The sequence below is a fragment of the Lepus europaeus genome, chromosome 22 (assembly GCF_033115175.1).
Source record: "Lepus europaeus isolate LE1 chromosome 22, mLepTim1.pri, whole genome shotgun sequence".
Lineage (NCBI taxonomy): Eukaryota > Metazoa > Chordata > Mammalia > Lagomorpha > Leporidae > Lepus > Lepus europaeus.
In genome coordinates, this window is record NC_084848.1 from 29734957 (window position 1) to 29753537 (window position 18581).

Here is an 18581-nt window from a genome sequence, read left to right on the forward strand (position 1 = left end):
CATGACATATGAGGCAACCAAAAGGGCAACAGGACACCTTTTCACAAAGAGCAACAAGCCAACTTCCGAATGCATTCCCTACCACCATTCTCACACCCACCTCTAATTATAATCAACTACTATTTGTAGGAGGAAAACTGAATCCCAGACATTCATCATTTCTATGTGTGGTGTGGGCAAATGACTATCTAAAATAAGCATTTAGAATAAAGTTTTAATAGCCCTCAAATTGCAACCACTTTAAAGACTTTTCCTCCCTGAAGACTTCAGCATGGCCATGGCCTACAACCCTAAAACAGCTCCATGGGCTTGATGAAGGGACCTTCTCTGCACCAAGCTGTCAGCTGAAAATGTGCATAAAAAGGGAGCAAACCACACAAGCTGATTTGGGCTGGCTTCTGCCCCAACGTTCACAAACAAAAATGTGTATAAACATGAACATCCAGGCACAAATGTCCATCCGGACAGGATGTTAACACCATTCCTCAATCCTTAAGTGCCTCACTCCCTTTTCGAAGTACATAATCTACCAACTGATTTCACAGCACTTTAATCAACTTTGTGGAAAACAGAGCTGGAAAGCATAAAAAATTCCAATTAACTACCATTGTGATACATCCGTATGGGAATATCACAGGATTCCTTCTTTGCACTGCACTGTCATTTTCCGTAACTTAGATGCCAAGTGAATTATTCACAATTACCTTATGCTTGGCCTTCCTAATTGTCTTTCCTTATACCCTGCAGAGACTCCATTACAGTGGCCTCCTGAGGTATATTTCAAGAGTGTTAGGATCACCTACAGCTGATTTCCCCTCTTCACTAATTTTTAATGATTTTCTACTGATAAATAAGGACAAAATAAATTTGTTAATTTCTAGACCATGGAGTTGTTTCCACTAGGAATCCACTGAACTATATTTGTTTTTCACCAGCTGTCTAAATAATTATATTTAGCCCACATTTTTTAAATGTCAGTAGAGAATGAATATGTTAATCATTAGCTTCTCTTTTTGCACTTCCCTGTGCTATCTGCCTCCTCTTATAGTTTGTGTAGGGGTTCAGAAAGAAGACAATTAACTCAGGCTACTCAGGGCTTGAAATCAGACAATTCTCAGTGTAACAAAAGATGAAAGCATGCAAATGGTATAAAATACTTATCTGAAACTACTGTAGCTTTTGTTTTGTTTCTTGTTTTGCTTTTTTGGTTAGGAAAAGCAAGAGTCAAGTCACAGGGTTTCTAGAAAACTGAAAGCTTTCTACCTTGTTCTTGTATTTTATATACTGTAAATCAATTCAGACAACAGAATATGACCACTTAGGAAAAAAAAAAGTCTAAGAATCAACTGTCCACAAAGTTGACCTGTATACCTATCATTTCAAGGTATAAGTAACTCTCCCAAAGCACTACTCCAAATTTTATATTTAAAAACAACACAGAGGTGTAGTGACTCGGGTGACATGAGAGAACCAACACTCCAGCCAGCGTGTCCCCGGAAGTCAGCTGGACACCTACACAGAAGACTGCAGCAACTCTGCGAGGACTCCACAGAGCAAACCACAGCAGGCTGCGCAGGGAAGAACATGGAATCACAACGTACCTAACACCAAACTGGCCATGAGTGTTCCCGCTTAGTCCTCCAGAATTCCAGCCTGGACTCCAGGCAGCCCAACATCCAGAAGGCAGCACCAAGATGTGAAAGAGGGAACAAATCCTCTGAACCCCATTTGGAGGAACAGGAAAGGGGATTCCTAAGCCTAGAGAGGTGGCAGAAATCCTCCATTTCTCTCCCCATGCCCCATTCTCTTGCTTCCTAGCCCAGGACAAGCAGTGACAGCATGCCCACAGTGACCTCAACCTCCAAAGGAAAAGAAACTTCCTCTCTGATTAGAGGAGCTAGGATCTCCCACAGAAATGCAATCAACTGGCTTTTAGCAAAGGTGCAAAAGCAATTCAAGGGAGAACCGGACAACCACACCCAAGTAAAGGAAACTTGATCTCAGAGCTTACACAAATATTATTCACAACACATCACATATGTATCTAAATATGAAACTATAAAAATCCCAGAAGAAAATCATCATAGTCTAGAATCAGTTGAAGAGTTCTTGGACATTATCCCAAAGCAAGATCCATTAAAAAAAAAAAAATGGAAAAGATAAACTACACTTCTTTGAAAGTAGAAAGCCTTGCTCAAAATCATTACTGTAAGAATGAAAAAAATATGTATAGACTGGGAAAAATATTTGCAAGCCACAAGTGCAACAAAGAATTTGTACCTAAATAAAAACAAAAACAGTATTCTCCCTTCCCCCATTCTCTCTCTCAGAACTCAATTATGAAAACAATCCAATTTTAAAATGGGCAAAAAAAAAAAAAAAAAAAAAAAAAAAACAACAAAAAAAAACAGAACAGATCTTGCATCAAAAAGAATATACAAATCCAACTGAGCAAACAAGAAATGGCCCACATCATTAGCCATGATAAAAACACAAATTAAAACCACAATGAGGTTTCATTATGCATCTACCAGAATGGCTAAAATTAAAAATGCTGATGACATCTTGGCAACAACAAGCGCTAACAAGGATACATACCAAGCACCTGAAACTCTCATATGTTGTCACTAGGAATCCAAATAGCATAGTTAGTCCCAGAAAAACAGCTTGAAAGCTCTTAAAATGTCAAATGTACAGCACAAAATTCACTCCCGGGCAACTGATTACTCAAGGAAAAGGAAAGCACAGGTCCATCCAAAGACTTCCTCACAAAGTTCACAGTAACTCTGTAATACTCAAAACTAGAACAACCCAAGTGTGCTTCAATGGGCCACTGAAGTAAATCTTTACAAAGGAATCCCACTCAACCATATAGAAGAACCAACTACCTACACCCACTACTTGGATCAATCTCTAAGGCATTATACTGAGTGAAGAAACCAGTCTAAAGATGACATCCATATGCTGCCATACAGGGACATCTTCCCAAGGAGAACAGATCAGTGGTGTGGCGAGGCTAGAGCCCAAAGGAACATTCTGAATAGAGTGCACAGTTGTAGGGTGGCTACACAATCCACACATGTTGAAACTCACCGAACTAGGGCCTGCATAGTGGTGGCAGTGTAGAAAGCCACCACCTGCAACACCAGCATTACATATGGGCATCAGTTCGAGTCCAAGCTCCTCCATTTCTGATCCAACTTTCTGCTAATGTTCCTAGGAAAGCAGCAGATGGCCCAAGTGCTTGGTGGGAGACAGGATGGAGTTCCAGTTACCTGGATTTGGCATGGCATTGCCTTAGCTGTTGCAGCCATTTAGGGAGTAAACCAATGGATGGAAAATCTCTTCCCTTCTCTCCCTCACTCTCTGTAACTCTGCCTTCCAAATAAGTAAAACTTTCAAAAAAAAACTTCACTGAACTAGACAAAGAAAAAAGTAGCTTTATTTACATATTCAATGTTCCAAAACCCACAAACATACCTCAAAATTGCAACATTTTTTACAGATCACTTATATAAATAAGGTACCAGTTTTTAAAGGCAACGGAACAATTCGGCATTAAGTATTATTTAAACTAAGTTTGTTTAGAAAGTATTCTAAAAGATACACAAAAAAATATTTCTTTCCGAAATTACCTGCATGGCCACAAAGACACTGTTTAAGGGCTAGCACGCCACACTCTCCAGAACCCAACAGTTCTGGTCGTTCCAGCTTCCAGCAGGTGGGTCATCAGGGAAAAGACAGGTGAGCTTGGAGACACTTTGCCTCCAAGAACAAGTCGGACCATCTCTATCCCCAGGCTCTCCTCTCTTTAACAAGAGACATGAAGTGCACAGTTGGCTTCAAAGCTTACCCGGTGTGTGCACAGAAGGAAAGCAGTTTTAGGCAAAGCGCCCGCACTTAGGGCTGTGGCAGCGGCTCAGCGCACCCAACACCGACCCTGCCTCACAGAAACCCCAGGGAGGCGCTCTCCTCCATGGAGTACGCAGAAGGACCAATGGCTGCCACCCCCTTGGGGGCACCACTAATGTGAAATGGCCCAACCCAGGTTCAAATGCTGAGAGCCTCATTCTCTGAGGCACCTCTTGGACACAACATGCCAGTCTTCCAGCTCCTCTGAGCATGGCTGCTGGCCATGCTGTCCTCACCCCACTTTCCCTTTTTCAAGCATTCCTGCACTCTGAGCACAGGCCATCCAGTTGCCCCAGTCACAAATGTGATGCTCTGAAAAGGAATGTCACAGACAAGAACTTCTAAAAGTTATCTGACTTTTTTTACCTTCTATTTTTCCAAAGTTCCCAGTACTGAAACATCAAGGTAGGTGAAAAATTCCTCTCCCACTACCACTGACACAATGTTGCAGCAATGACTATGACTATTGTGTTCTGTTCTAACACTCCTGGGGAAATGCTACTTTTTATTGACATTATCTAGTTCATGACCAACACTGCCAACTAAAATAAATTAAAATGAGAGGGAGATAAGACACTCCAGATAACATTGTTTTCACCAATTTAATACAAAAATATTTCTGTTACAAACATCAGGAGGGCTTGGTTATTTTTAAATGGGACAGTCTGCTTCGGGTGTTCTGGCTTGCTGCGAACAGTCTCAGGAATGGATGAACTCTTCATAAGCCTGCTTGGAAGCCAACAGTGCAAGCCTGGAGCATAGGCCGCATCACTCTGAGAGTGGGCCTTCCTGGGGTCCTATTAGACACGTACTTAACAGTAATGGCTTCGCAGCAGCACACTCACGTGCCTGGGGCCTGTTGCTTGTTGCTGGATGTCCAAAGGGCAGGGGGTGCCAGAGGGCTACTCGCAGCAAAGCAGTGCCTCCCTCTCCATGGCCCAAGACGCTATTACTTCTGTTAGTCTTCATGGCCAGCAAAGACACGTTGCATTTAAAATAAAATCAACGCACAGCATCCAACACATTCACACACACCCACAAATGCACAATTTTAAGAACACTCATTCATTTTACATGAATTAGAGACCAAAATTTAAGTTTTTTTCAGGACAGAATATATTAGCAATGCCTACTGGCAAAAATGCAAGTTGAAAAAGCAGGACTAAGAATGTAACTATAAATAGTCAAATGAAGAAACGGAAAACTGGATGCTAGCATGTGAAGTCTGTTGATACAGAGCCAGAAGAAGTCTCACAGTCGGGGGTCCTGACAGTGGGACTGACCAGGGTGTGCAAGGCACAGAGGACCCCACGCAAACAGTCACAGGGCTGAACTGAGATTACTCCACCAACCCCTTCCAACAAATGAATGGAGAAAAAAAAAAAAAAACTAGGTGAAAGGGCAGCAACACCAGGCAGACACCATTCACAGGGTCGCACAGCGTACTCCTCTCTTGGCCATCAACAGAAAGACCCCTGCTTTGCAGGATATTTCTAAAAGCACAATACCTCCATAAAAGGAGTATTATATTTTCTTCAGCAAAATTCACTTTTCAGTTAACTTCATGGCAGACAACAGCTTGCATTGGGAGAACTCTCAGCTCTGCCAAATGTTTACAGCTCATTTATGCTTGCATTATCAACATTACCTTCCATCTATGCATATCTGTAGGAATCTCTTACAGCCAGGTGTCAATATTGTAGCTGTAGCTGTTATTAAAACCAGTTATCATCATCTGTGATGCTGAGCACATCACAACGGGTGAAAGCCAGCCAGGGGGTGAGGGACTTCGCATTGTCCCCCATGGTCCCAGGAGAGCTGAGTTCCAGTGAAGATGCTCATCATCCAACAGAGGACCCAAGAAATCTCAGTCTCATCTCATTGTTAAAAATAAAAGGTCTCTGACTTACAGTGGTTCAACTTAGGATTTTTCTACTTCACAATGGTGCAAAAGCAATGTGCATCCAGCAGAAACCATAATTCCTGAATTTCAAGCTATACACATGCTACAGCTATGTGGTGGGAAACTCTCTCCTGATGCTGAGCAGGGCGATGAGCATAGCTCCTGAACAGCCTCACACTCACCAGCGGCATGAAAGACACTCTGCAATGTACTGTGTGCTAAGCTAGGATGTGTGGAAGGTAAGGTGTACTAAGTACATCCACTTAGGATAGCTTCAATTTATGACAGGTCTATCATGATGGAACCCCACTCTCCAGCTGAGGAGTACCTGTTAGCAAACTTTAGCTGTTCCTCAGAACAGCTTACCAGCAGTTCTGGCATTTTCTCCCTGCATGCCAAAGGATGTACCGCTTTGGCAAACACAGCTGTAGGCTGCTTCTGGAGGCACTTCCCTACCCCACCCCGTCAAACAGATCACCCAACTCCTCAGCATAGCTGTGCCACTACACATGAGAGCAAGGCAGAACTCTCTTCTTTTCCTGTTTGGAGGTCAGATTCCTAACTCATCCAGTTCTGCCTTCTACCTCTCATCCACAAGCCTGCTCTAGGAATGAACACTCTTCAGACTGACTGTTGGGCTCATGGTTGTTACACAGCCCACACCCAAAAGAGCATCCACACAACTTATAATTACTCAAGAAGTAATTTGAGGTTCTGGTGTTATGACATAGTGGGTTAAGCTGCTGCCCAGGATGTCGGCATCACATGTGAGCACCTGTTTAAGAGTCCCAGCTACTCTACTTATGATCCAGCTCCCTGTTGATGTACCTAGAGAAACAGAAGATGACCCAAGTCCTTGGGCACCTGCCACCCAGAGTTCCAGGTTCCTGGTGAGGCCTGGTCCAGGCCTGGCAGTTGTGGCCTTTTAGGGACTGAATCAGTAGATGGAAGATCTGTCTCTGTGTCTCCCTCTATCACTCTGCTTTTCAAATAAATGAAATAACTCTTTAAAAATAAAAAGAAGTAACCTGCAAATTCTTACAGAAGCTACATTTGACAGTCGCCATGATCATACCTAACAATGGCACTGTTCTGAATGCTTGCCTTTGAAGGCTCTTTCCCAAATTTAGTATGGTTTTGTAGAACAATAATACAATCAACTTACCTAAAATATTAAATTGTAATTACATGATTACAATAACAAGTACTGTTGACAAAAGCAGGCTTTGGTACAGACTAAACTGACTCTTGACCAACATTCAACTTGGCCAGCTGACCCAGAAGGACACAGGAGCCTACAGGGTATCTGTCCAACCCTTAGCCATGAGGGTGTCAGCGTATCAGTGTGCTTCCCAGGAGGAGGTGCCTCAGGAGGGCTCCCATCTCTCATACCCTGTGAAGATTATTATCATTTTAAATGCACTGATTAACCTTTACACATATACATAAGTGTGACATCAACTCAGACACAGGTGGCCCCAACACGGAAAGGAGGAGCAGTGCACATGGCAGTAACAAAGATGGGCTGAATGAAGCTGGAGCAACCACCAAGACCTCCCCCTTCTTCTAAGGAGACCTCCGAAGGCTGGACCTGCACTCAGTGTCCAGTCCTCCTCTTTTCCATCTAAATCCAATCAGTAACTGATCTCATGCAGTCTCAAAGCTTAAAACACCATCCATACAGCCACTGCAAAAAATGCTGTTGACAACATCTCTTCAAAGCAAGCTTCCCCCAGCCTGGACCTACTGCACTCGCCAGACCCACAGCCACCCCTCCCTCTGCACAGCTACTCAGGACAAATGGCTGGGCTGTCCTGGACTTGTCCTTCCTGGCTCCACAGCCAGCAGAGCTGTGATTGCTGTACATCTTCTGAGAACATTCTGCCTCCTCTACTCACATCCACTCCTCGATGGGGGCACCAGGAGGGAGCGGGCCTGCCTTGTTTGCAGCAGTGTCTCAGGCCCTCAACAGCCTCCCTGGCGCACAGCCCTTATTCATACTGCTGGGTACCAAGAGTCCCCAGAATATTTCTGGTTCCTCTGAGAAGTTTTTTATATACAATTAGGAAACTGGGAAGAAATTTTCAAATCTTTTTAAACTACATGATATCCACAGCTCAGGAATAACAAACAGACCACTTAATACTGGCCTGATACTCTCACTTTATGAAAATGAACCCAATGCTGACATAATTTACCCAAAGTCACAAGGACCCGGAGATCCCAATGCAGACACTCAGTGACAGACAAGAGGTGCTGCCAGATGATCACCCGCCAAGACCACGCTCCTTTGTTGGATGCAACATAGCTCTTGCAAGTATCTGGAGCAATCAGGGACAAGCAGCACTTCATCTGGGATATGCACAACACTCACCAAGAGGCTTCTTGCAGTGCCATGGGTTACTGAAAAGCCTAGGACCAGACTGGAGCCTGCTGAAGTGCCAGGTAGCAATTCAAAGCAGACAGAAATGCTGAGCAGCCCAGATCCAAAATCTCAAAGGCACTGGAGAAAGCAGGTGCTAACTGGACTTCCTTCCTTCACAAATTCATCCTTATCAGAGTCTACTATAAATCTCCTGTAGAGTGAGAGTAGCTGCAGGTCTGTAATTTGGTTAACTGTCATCTGGTTCGTATTTACTGTTCAAAGGTTCTTCATAAAATGCAGTAATCTAAGGACCCACCCAGAAAACTCCCCAACGCCAGTTTCCCACAGGTATGAAGAAATGCCACCTTACAGATTTCATCATTTCCCTGCCCCAGGCTGAATGCCCTAATGCACAAAGCTCTGGAATCATTTCAACAGGATATGGAGCACACTGCAAGGGCGGCTCCAGAGCACCAGCCCCAGCTGAGGTACAGGTGCAGGCCCAGTCGAGATAGGCAGGGTGAGCCAGGTCTCCCCTCAGCTCCAACTCGGCTCACATAACTGTACCATCCCCTGGTCAGGACTGAGCATGCCTTAGGAACATAGCCAGTTCTTGATTGGAAGTTCTGCCTAACATTTTTGTTAGAAATGATGACTAATAGGCGGTTAAAAATTAACAAAATAGAGACAAGCATTTAGCCTAGTAGTTATTAACATGCTGGTTAAGTTACCTGCATCTCACCTCAGAGTGACCGAGTTCTGAGTCCTGGCTCTGCTCCCAGTTCCAGCTTCCTGCTAATACAGACCCTGGGAGGCGGCAGTAGAGGCCCAAGTAACTGAGTTCCCACCACACCACCACACACGTGGGAGACGGGGAACCAGTTCTGCATTCCTGGCTTCACCCTGGCTCAGCCCGGGCTGTTGTTGCATGTGGGGAATGAATTAGCAGATGGGCAGTCTCTCTTGGTGTGTCTCTGTCTCTCAAATAAAGAATTTTTTTAAAATAGGAAGAAATTATCTAAACCTAAAGGAAAAAAATACTTTAAAAAAATAACAAAGCAGCTTTTCCACAAACATCTCTTCATCTGGTCTCCATAAGCCGCAGCCCAAGAAGCACACAACAATGAGGATGCAAAGGAAACCCATGTCACACTTCAGTAAAGCACAAACCTGCACCAACATCCTCAAAACACAAGATCTTGCCCTTTGCGCACACGAACTGCACGGCATCTTGGGAGAGGGCTGCCTCAGCTTGCATACTGCACACCGCTCCTAGCAGACAGCATCGCTCGGTTCACTCATCCGTGACTGCTCTACGCCGCTTTTGATTTTTTTATTTACATATGGGGATGGGTTAAGAAAAATAAAGCTTTTGACCTCTAGCTCTCAGTTAATGGGGAAGGGAGAAGGAATGATATGATGAACACATAGCAGGAAAAAAAAATAATAATGCATGAAAGATGCCAGTATTGCCCATTCACATCTGTACTGCACTTCATAGTTTGCAAAGCATCGATTTTCATGTAGACTCAGTGGCCCTCAGAACAGTAACTAACCACTAAAGCTACGCTGTGGAAGAAGGTTCAATTTATGTGGTTGGGAAAGGGATCTTGGAGCTGAGACTTCAGTGGGTTCTAAAAGATGCAGTAGGCCTCAGAGAGGGAGAGAAGAAGGAGAGGGCAGCTCAGAGCCTTCCAGAATCATACACACCCCTACAGCTTTCCACTGGCAGAAGATGGAGAGCCAGGAAACTCTGGGCTGCAGCACTTGGTTTCTAGTGTGAGTTAACAAGGGCTACAGAGCAAAACAAGGGAGACGGGTAATCAAAACCAGGGACACACAACTGAAATGAATGACCAGCCTGCAAGAAAACAATGAACATGATGAGCTTTCTTTTAGGTAGATAATATGCGTCTCACAGATATAAAACTGAGACCTGGGGCCGACACTGTGGTGTAGCTGGTAAAGCTGCCGCCTGCTGGCATCCCACATGGGCACCGGTTTGAGACCCAGCTGCTCCACTTCCAATCCAGCTCTCTGCTATGGCCTGGGAAAGCAGTAGAAGATGGCCCAAGTCCTTGGGCCCCTGCACCTGCATGGGAAGACCCGGAGGAAGCTCCTGGCTCCTGGTTTCGGATTGGTGCAGCTCTGGCTGTTGCAGTCAATTAGGGAATGAACCAGCAGATGGAAGACCTCCCTTCCTCCCTCCCTCCCTGCCCCCCCCCTTCTCCTTCCCACTCTGTGTAACTCTGAATTTCAAATAATATAAACAAATCTTTTTAAAAAATTTTAAAAACTGAGACTTTCTGTGATTTAAAAAAATATTTATTTGAAAGGTAGAGTAACAGAAAGAGATGTCTCATCTGCTGATTCACTCCCCAAATACCTGCAATAGGGAGGGCAGGGCCAGAACACCAGGAGCCCAAAACTCCTAGGGCTCTCATGTAGTTAACAGGGACCCACAACTTGAGCCATGACTGCTGTCCCCCAAGGTGTGCAGTAGCAGGAAGTGGGATTGGAAGCAGAGGAGCCAGGACTCTAACCAGGCCCTCCAATAATGCAATCAATGTGGGCATTATAACTGGTGGCTTAGCTCCTGTGCCACAACACCCCTGTCCCTATGATGGGTTTTGATACTACGGTTCTCCAGCACTGAAATTTGTCTTTCATGTTACTTCATTCTCTATTTTTATTACAAAATACTTGGTTTTCTCCTTGCACACGCTATAATAAAACACTCTCATTTTGTTTTCATTTTGTACGTATCTCCATGTGGGGAGCAACTGAAATGTGGTTCAGCTTTCAGAGTAGGGACCATAACCTTAATTACTTTTATATGTCTCAGAGAAATTAGGGACAATACTCATTATGCAAGTTACCATATATTATCACTGACGGATCAGGCCTGTGTTTTAAAAATTGGAACTGATTTCAGGAGAAGTGCCTGCACACGCTCCCTCCAAGCTCCTGACCCTCCTGGCTTGATTCGTGCATGCTCACTGTGTGCCAGGCACTATGCTAAGCACATTAGGTAGCAGAGTACATCAAAAACACTCATGATAAAACTGAATTAAAAGGTAAGAATATTTTGTGCCAAAATATTTTTAAATCTATGCAGTTTTTTCATAATACATGCTTTTCACAAACTTTCTGAAGATCCCCAGCCACTTGTATGGATGAATTTTTGACACCAAAATAAGTTCAGCTGTAATTCCATTTTCAACAAACATTTTAAAATATTCTCACATACTAACTTATTCAACCCTCTAAAAATCCTATGCGGTGTATGTTACCATTGCTAACACTTTATTTTACAAAGGAGGACAGTGAAGAACAGAGAGGCAGAGTAACTTGCCCAAGGTCACAAAGCTGTTAAGTTTTAGAGGCAAGAGTTGAACCAGATAAACCAGTGCCAGAGTTATATACTATACCTCTACACATGAAACTGTCTCACCAGACTTAAAAATGTAAGCATTGGTTTCAGCTTCTTCAGTTTTTAGGCTTTTTCACATACTTTTTCAAAAATCTTGACACAAAGCAAACCACAGTTATGTTTATAAAAGTCACCCAAAAATACGAGATTTTAACATGCTTCCAAATAATGCACTTATATTTGAACTTTGTGTGCCATTTTTATTAGGACGTGCACCTGCTCTTGGCATTACACTCGGCAAAATCATCTATTTAATACTTACACAATAAGAACATCAATGCCATCATCTGATCAGCGAGTGATCAACGCTGCTTTGAGAAATTTATTTTAAACATATTAAGGCTTAAATGTTAAGCAAGTATTACTTGATTCAAATAATCTGATATCTATACAAACAAGGGAATTCTTGTAAAACAACAGTCAACACTCTCTTGGACAACACAGCATCCAATGGTGCATTTGTCAACACTTACAGACATATAGTGCTGGCTCAGAGTCCCCCAGGCCGCAGCAAGTAATTAATGCTGACATAAATCCCGGTGCTGGAATGGCAATGAAGGGCACTGCTGGCTTCAAATGACAATCAGAAGTGCTGTTCCAAGCAGGCAGGAAATGCTCCAGAACGCTGGCTGTGAGTGACAAGACAAGCCAGTTTGCCTTCCACCTGTGAAAGCTCTACACTGCATGCATATCACTGAAATCTAGAGCAAAAGCACTCAGCGTGTGCCTTAATGCAGTCAAACTGGAGAGAACTGTTGTGAAAGAGAAAATCTTTAGCAAAAGCCATTAAAGTTGGCTCTTGGGTCCAATACTGAACGGTTCCTCAAAAACCAACTGGCCAGTATGCCTGAGACCATAAATACCCATTCCAGTCAGAAACAGGGCAACACTAAGCAAGACAAACCCCATTTAGGAAAAGGCACTTAATTTACTTTGTAATGTATACAAATCTCCTCTTCAGGCACCATTTGGGGGTTAAAAATGTAAAATAACCCTGCAAAGGATCTAATTAGAACACAGTGGGTTTTATTACTGCAGCTTTCTGCATGGTTCTACTAATGCCCATTATTTATCTACACAAATAAAGAGCAGGCTGTGAACTGTCCTAGTTTCTTTGAGAGTTATCAGCTGAAGCTAATGTTTCCTTAGAGGGAACTCCACCAGGGGCCTGGCCAGTTTCTCTGCAGGATTTACAGCAGGCAGCCTCTCTGGGAGGGAACCTGAGCGCCCACAAGGCAAGTCTCCTGATAGTCCTCACTGGCTCCACTTACCAGCCAGATAAAGGGCAGTCTCGCCCCCATACACAGCAAGTTAAGCGGACTTCAGTCATCCATGCTAGCGCGCAGCACTGCAGGAGCAAAGTGAGCCTGTCTTTGGTGGGAGCATCAGCTTCTTCCCGACCTGTTCACCTTCAGCTGCCCGTCACACAGGGTCTTGGACCTAGCTGCATTCAGTACCCAGTCCCTGTCTTTCCCCTTCTGTATCTCACAGTCCGCTGGATTATGGCGGTATGGTAGTGTTACCAATCTTTTTTTTTTTGACAGGCAGAGTTAGTGAGAGAGAGAGACAGAGAGAAAGGTCTTCCAAATGGCGGCTACGGCCAGCGCTGCACTGATCCGAAGCCAGGAGACAGGTGCTTCCTCCTGGTCTCCCATGTGGGTACAGGGCCCAAGCACTTGGGCCATCCTCCACTGCCTTCCCGGGCCACAGCAGAGAGCTGGACTGGAAGAGGAGCAACCGGGACAGAAGCCGGCGCTCCAACAGGGAGTAGAACCCAGGGTGCCAGCGTGGAGGATTAGCCTATTGAGCCGCGGCACCAGCCAGTGTTACCTATCTTGACTCAAGTACTCCTTAAGACTTAGAGGAAGCCACCATTCAGATTTATTGGAAAACTGTGGTATACTCCCCATATGTTGTCCCCAAATACATGACTGGGAAAACCTCTGTAACTCCCCCTCCACCTCTCCAGACACACCTTTAAAATGGGAATGACTTGAGAAAGACAACACTTAATGCAAGGCTAGCATGCTTAAACACCCAAAACATACACCATCAACAAAACAATACCTACTGCTGAGAATTCTCTCCAGCCTCAGATCTGGTAGGAACAATGCTGGCCATGGTGGTGCCAAGGCAGACATCTCAAATTTGAGGAACAGAGATAGCTCTGGCAGAAGTAAAGACTGAAGGACTCCACAACGTAGCAACAGAAATAATGATCAGGCCGAACTAAACAGCTGAACAACTGAATTTTTGCAGTTCAGCTCCTTACTGTAATATGCTTAAGTATCTTGACTCAACAGGCCAATCCTACCAGGTCAGCTGCACAGAACATCTGTGCATAAATACATGTCTACATATGGGATGAAATATTTGCACACTAAGACTGCAGTCTTATTCTGCATTTGATACCACTAGTTTGACTATGGGATGAACCCAGTTACCAAAACAACATTCATTTGTTAATAACAATACTTTGTGACAACGATGGAAGAATATCCCAAAAAAGGCTGTTGACCAAAACGCTATATACAGATAGGCCCTAACATCTATCTTCATTCTGATCATCCTTCAAAAGGTTCTAAAATTCCACAGCAACTTACTACTGCATATCAATGTCGAGAGTGCAAATTCTGAGTGCCAAAATCTTCATTTATAAAACACAAGTAATATCTCTCTTAAAGGACTGAGTACATGGAAAACAACTTAATTCAGGATGGAACACGAACTTAAATATCAAAACTAAAACGATGAGACTTTCAAAAGAAAACAGAATATTTTCAGTACTAGGAGGCTAGCAAAGGCTTCCCAAAGACAGAAATAATTATAAAAGAAAAAATTATATTTTGTCATATGGAAAACATTTTATCATCAAATGCTACTGTTTTTTTTTAAAAAGAATAAATAGGCAAGCCACAAAATAAGGGAAAAGAAAAAGGAGAACTGGTATCTAAGATATATAAGGAACTCCTCCAACTCAGTAACGAAATTCTCACTGCTGTTTGTTTAGAGAGGCCTGTCTGGAGAGGACAGGTCAGTGGAGGGAGAGGAGATACTGGCAGTCTCTCTGCAGAGAACTGTGGGTTACTGGTTGAGGAGGAGAGTGATGTGTTCAAGACTACTTGAGGAAGGGAGAAAACAAAAGCTAGACAGATGTCAGGACAGCGTAAACGATTTAAAAATGTGCTGTGCCCAGCGCCAGTAAGTCTCCACGCAAAAGACATTTGGACTTAAGGTGGCAATTTTGATACCCTAGTAAGTTGCTTTCAGAAAGCTTCTCCCCAGATTTAATGCTGGAAGCAATGATCCTTATTTAAATTTACACAATTAGGCCAGCGCCGTGGCTTAACAGGCTAATCCTCCGCCTTGCGGCGCCAGCACACCGGGTTCTAGTCCTAGCTGGGGCGCTGGATTCTATCCCGGTTGCCCCTCTTCCAGGCCAGCTCTCTGCTATGGCCCGGGAAGGCAGTGGAGGATGGCCCAACTCCTTGGGCCCTGCACCCGTGTGGGAGACCAGGAGAAGCACCTGGCTCCTGGCTTCGGATCAGCGAGATGGCCGGCCGCAGTGGCCATTGGAGAGTGAACCAACTGCAAAATGGAAGACCTTTCTCTCTGTCTCTCTCTCTCACTATCCACTGTGCCTGTCAAAATAAATAAATAAATAAATAAATAAATAAATTTACACAATTCTTCAGATCACAAAACATAAGGTTGTCTGGATGGAAAAATACATTTTACTTAAAAAACTGGATTCATATATCACATTTTAAATAGTCTTAAAATCTAAAAACAAACTTTTTCCAAAAATAAACTTTCAAGTCTTCTGCAAGAATAAGCCAAAACTGTAAGGATATAAACAAAATAATATAAAAGGATAGAGTTGCAATAATTAAGTTTTTCAGCCATAATCCTTGAGCTGTGACTTTATGTGAAGTATTCTTTTGGTTGTGCCTGGACATATTCTGTTGGATTCATAAAGCATAGCACATTGCCCCCCAAGTGCTGGCACACTAGTGTACAATTAATAGATATTCACTGTAGTATTTCAGGACATCAAATGGTATATTTTTTTATCTATGTTGTTTTTGACTTCTTACATTAAGAATTTTACATGTATTGAAGGTTTTTTCAAACGTAAAGCTAAATACAGGAAGGGTCAAGTCAATCACACCTGATGGACCATCCCTGTGCCTCTGCCCACAGCATCCAAGGCTGCCTCACTGCGGCCACGCACATGTGCCCTGGCAGCGACATCACACAAGTCAGCACAGAAGTGCCTGAACTCCAGCATTCTCGCTCAGAGCACTGTTAGAATCTTTCACTGAACAGCCAATGAGAAATGCTATCACAGGTGAAACTAAAGAATTTTTCCTCTAGTTGTTAAAAATAAAACAAAATACAATTTCAAGTACCATTAACACAAGAGTAAATGAAAGAGTTTTCAACGGATTAGCTAAAATGTCAAGTGAATACTACCACCAAGAGAAAATATTAGTGAATATCAAAAGTATGTTATCTTAGGCTAAAAAAAAAAAAAAGGCATTATATCCCATTATCGTATTTGAAAGGAGAGGCATCATAAACACCTGGGAAGAAAAACAGGAAAGTAATAATTTTTAAAATATTTTATTTATTTACTTGAGAGGTAGAGTTACAGACATAGAGAGAGAGAGAGACAGGGAAAGGTCTTCCATCTGCTGGGTCACTTCCCACATGGCCGCAATGGTCAAAGCTGAGCCAATCCGAAGCCAGGAACTTCTTCTGGGTTTCCCATGAGGGTGCAGGGGCTCAAACACTTGGGCCATCTTCTACTGCTTTTTTCATTTTTTAATTTTTTCTTATTTGACAGGTAGAGTTGAGGGGAGGGAGAGGAGGTCTTCCTTCAGTTGGTTTACTCCCCTAATGGCCGCCACGGCCAGCGCTGCGCCGATCCAAAGCCAGGAGCCAGGTGCTTCTTCCTGGTCTCCCATGCGGGTGCAGGGGCCCCAAGACTTGGGCCATTCTCCATGCACTCCCAGGCCACAGCAGAGAGCTGGACTGGAAGAGGAGCAACTGGGTCTAAAACCTGGCACCCATATGGGATACCAGCGCTACAGGCGGAAGATTAACCAAGTGAGCTACGGCACCGGCCCAATCATCCACTGCTTTCCCAGGTCACAGCAGAGAGCTGGATCGGAAGAGGAGCAGCCAGGATATAACCAACACCCATATGGGATGCCGGCACTGCAGATAGAGGTTTAGCCTCCCGTGCCACAGCACCAGCCCCAAAAAGAATAAATTAACACAGCTCAGTCATGAATGGCAGATCCCAGGTCTGCCACTTACAAGCTACATGACTTTTTAGAAACCCCTGGACCTTTTTATTTTAACTTCCATGAGGCTATCTATCAAATTTCACAGGGTAATTACAAAGATTAAATGAGATAATGGATGCAAAAGCCTTGTGCAAACTTCTAGGTACAAATTACCGAGGTAATTATTATTAACACTAATGCAAAATTTTCTCAGTAAGAATTTGGAATTACCAAAAGATCTCACACTAAGAAAACAAAATTTAATCATAAAACCGCACCAAATTAAAGGTTTCTTGGTTAGGAATTTCATCTAGTGGTCACAATAGCATTGTGGAAACTAGTAAAATTTTCATTTTCAATCAGCAATAAGGCAGTGGGGATAAGCCAGCCTTTTCTTTTCTCAATCTAAATAATTTGAGAAAAGTAATGAATAAAAGGTCAAAAACAAGCACTTGGAATCAACCATCATCAGCAGTACTCACTTACTCAAACAATGGCACACATACACTCTCACCCATTTTCCAAGTAAACTTACAAAACCACACACTCAGTTCCTCTTACCTGAGGTGACACTATAATGACTTTCCAGGACAGGCTGCCACTACCTCAACAAGCACTTGTGTGTGGCTAAAACACGGACTTGCTCTACATCCACCTTTCGCCTGCACGCTTCCTTGTGAAGGATCCAGCAAGTTCTTACTCTGCACTGGCCCTGGCAAGTCTCCGTGTGGCAACAGGGCAATCTCTGCAGGAGAAGAGAATCCATGAGGGTGGGTTAGGGACGCAGCAGGGTTGTGTCCTGTCTCACGCAGCACATCATTCGGAACCCCACATCAAGGTAAAGGGACTAACTGAGGTGACAGCAGGTAGACAGTTCCAGAGCTAAACGGGCCCCTGTGATGTAGTCTCTGTCTGATCTTCATCTGCAAAGCTGTGGTTTAACAACACACACCACTTTGCTTGTGACAGGTAATGTTCTCCTTGCATTTTACTTGTTGTCCTAGTCGGATGTAGGTATTGATTCACTCTCTAAGAGTGCCTGTGCCACCATCCAGACATCGGTTTCTGAGTGTCCATATTCCATCCCTCTTTCAAGGACTGTCCCAGGAATTCCTCCCCCAGCAAGCATTTCCTCATAGGTTTCTCTTGAAAAATCGGCTCCTCGGCCGGCGCCGCGGCTCAATAGGCTAATCCTCCGCCTTGCGGCGCCGGCACACCGGGTTCTAGTCCCGGTCGGGGCACCGATCCTGTCCCGGTTGCCCCTCTTCCAGGCCAGCTCTCTGCTGTGGCCAGGGAGTGCAGTGGAGGATGGCCCAAGTGCTTGGGCCCTGCACCCCATGGGAGACCAGGAGAAGCACCTGCTCCTGCCATCGGATCAGCGCGGTGCGCCGGCCGCAGAGCGCCTACCGCGGCGGCCATTGGAGGGTGAACCAACGGCAAAAGGAGACCTTTCTCTCTGTCTCTCTCTCTCACTGTCCACTCTGCCTGTCAGAAAAAGAAAAAAGAAAAATCGGCTCCTCTTCTATGAATTCCTGTGGCATTCTGCTTGTACCTGCCTCATGCCCGTTCCACCCCCCTTTTTAAATTTATTTGACAGAGTTAGACAGTGAGAGAGAGAGACAGAGAGAAAGGTCTTCCTTCCGTTGGTTCACCCCCAAAATGGCCACCACAGCC

General features: G+C 44.1%; 1 protein-coding gene across 7 annotated transcripts in view; it reads right to left on the reverse strand.

The window, feature by feature from the left end:
• The window catches only part of SIPA1L1 (signal induced proliferation associated 1 like 1), a 443533-nt gene that overhangs the window by 270321 nt on the left and 154631 nt on the right, over positions 1 to 18581 (reverse strand). For 2 of the 7 annotated variants that reach the window (XM_062181452.1, XM_062181447.1), the window contains 2 exons: positions 17469 to 17652; positions 12087 to 12242 (listed from right to left, as the gene is read on the reverse strand). The exons of 2 other annotated variants lie outside the window; for them this stretch is intronic. The gene's annotated coding sequence lies outside the window, so the exon portion shown is untranslated. The remainder of the gene's footprint in view (positions 1 to 12086; positions 12243 to 17468; positions 17653 to 18581) is intronic. 3 more of the 7 variants (XM_062181450.1, XM_062181445.1, XM_062181448.1) reach the window with 2 other exon arrangements.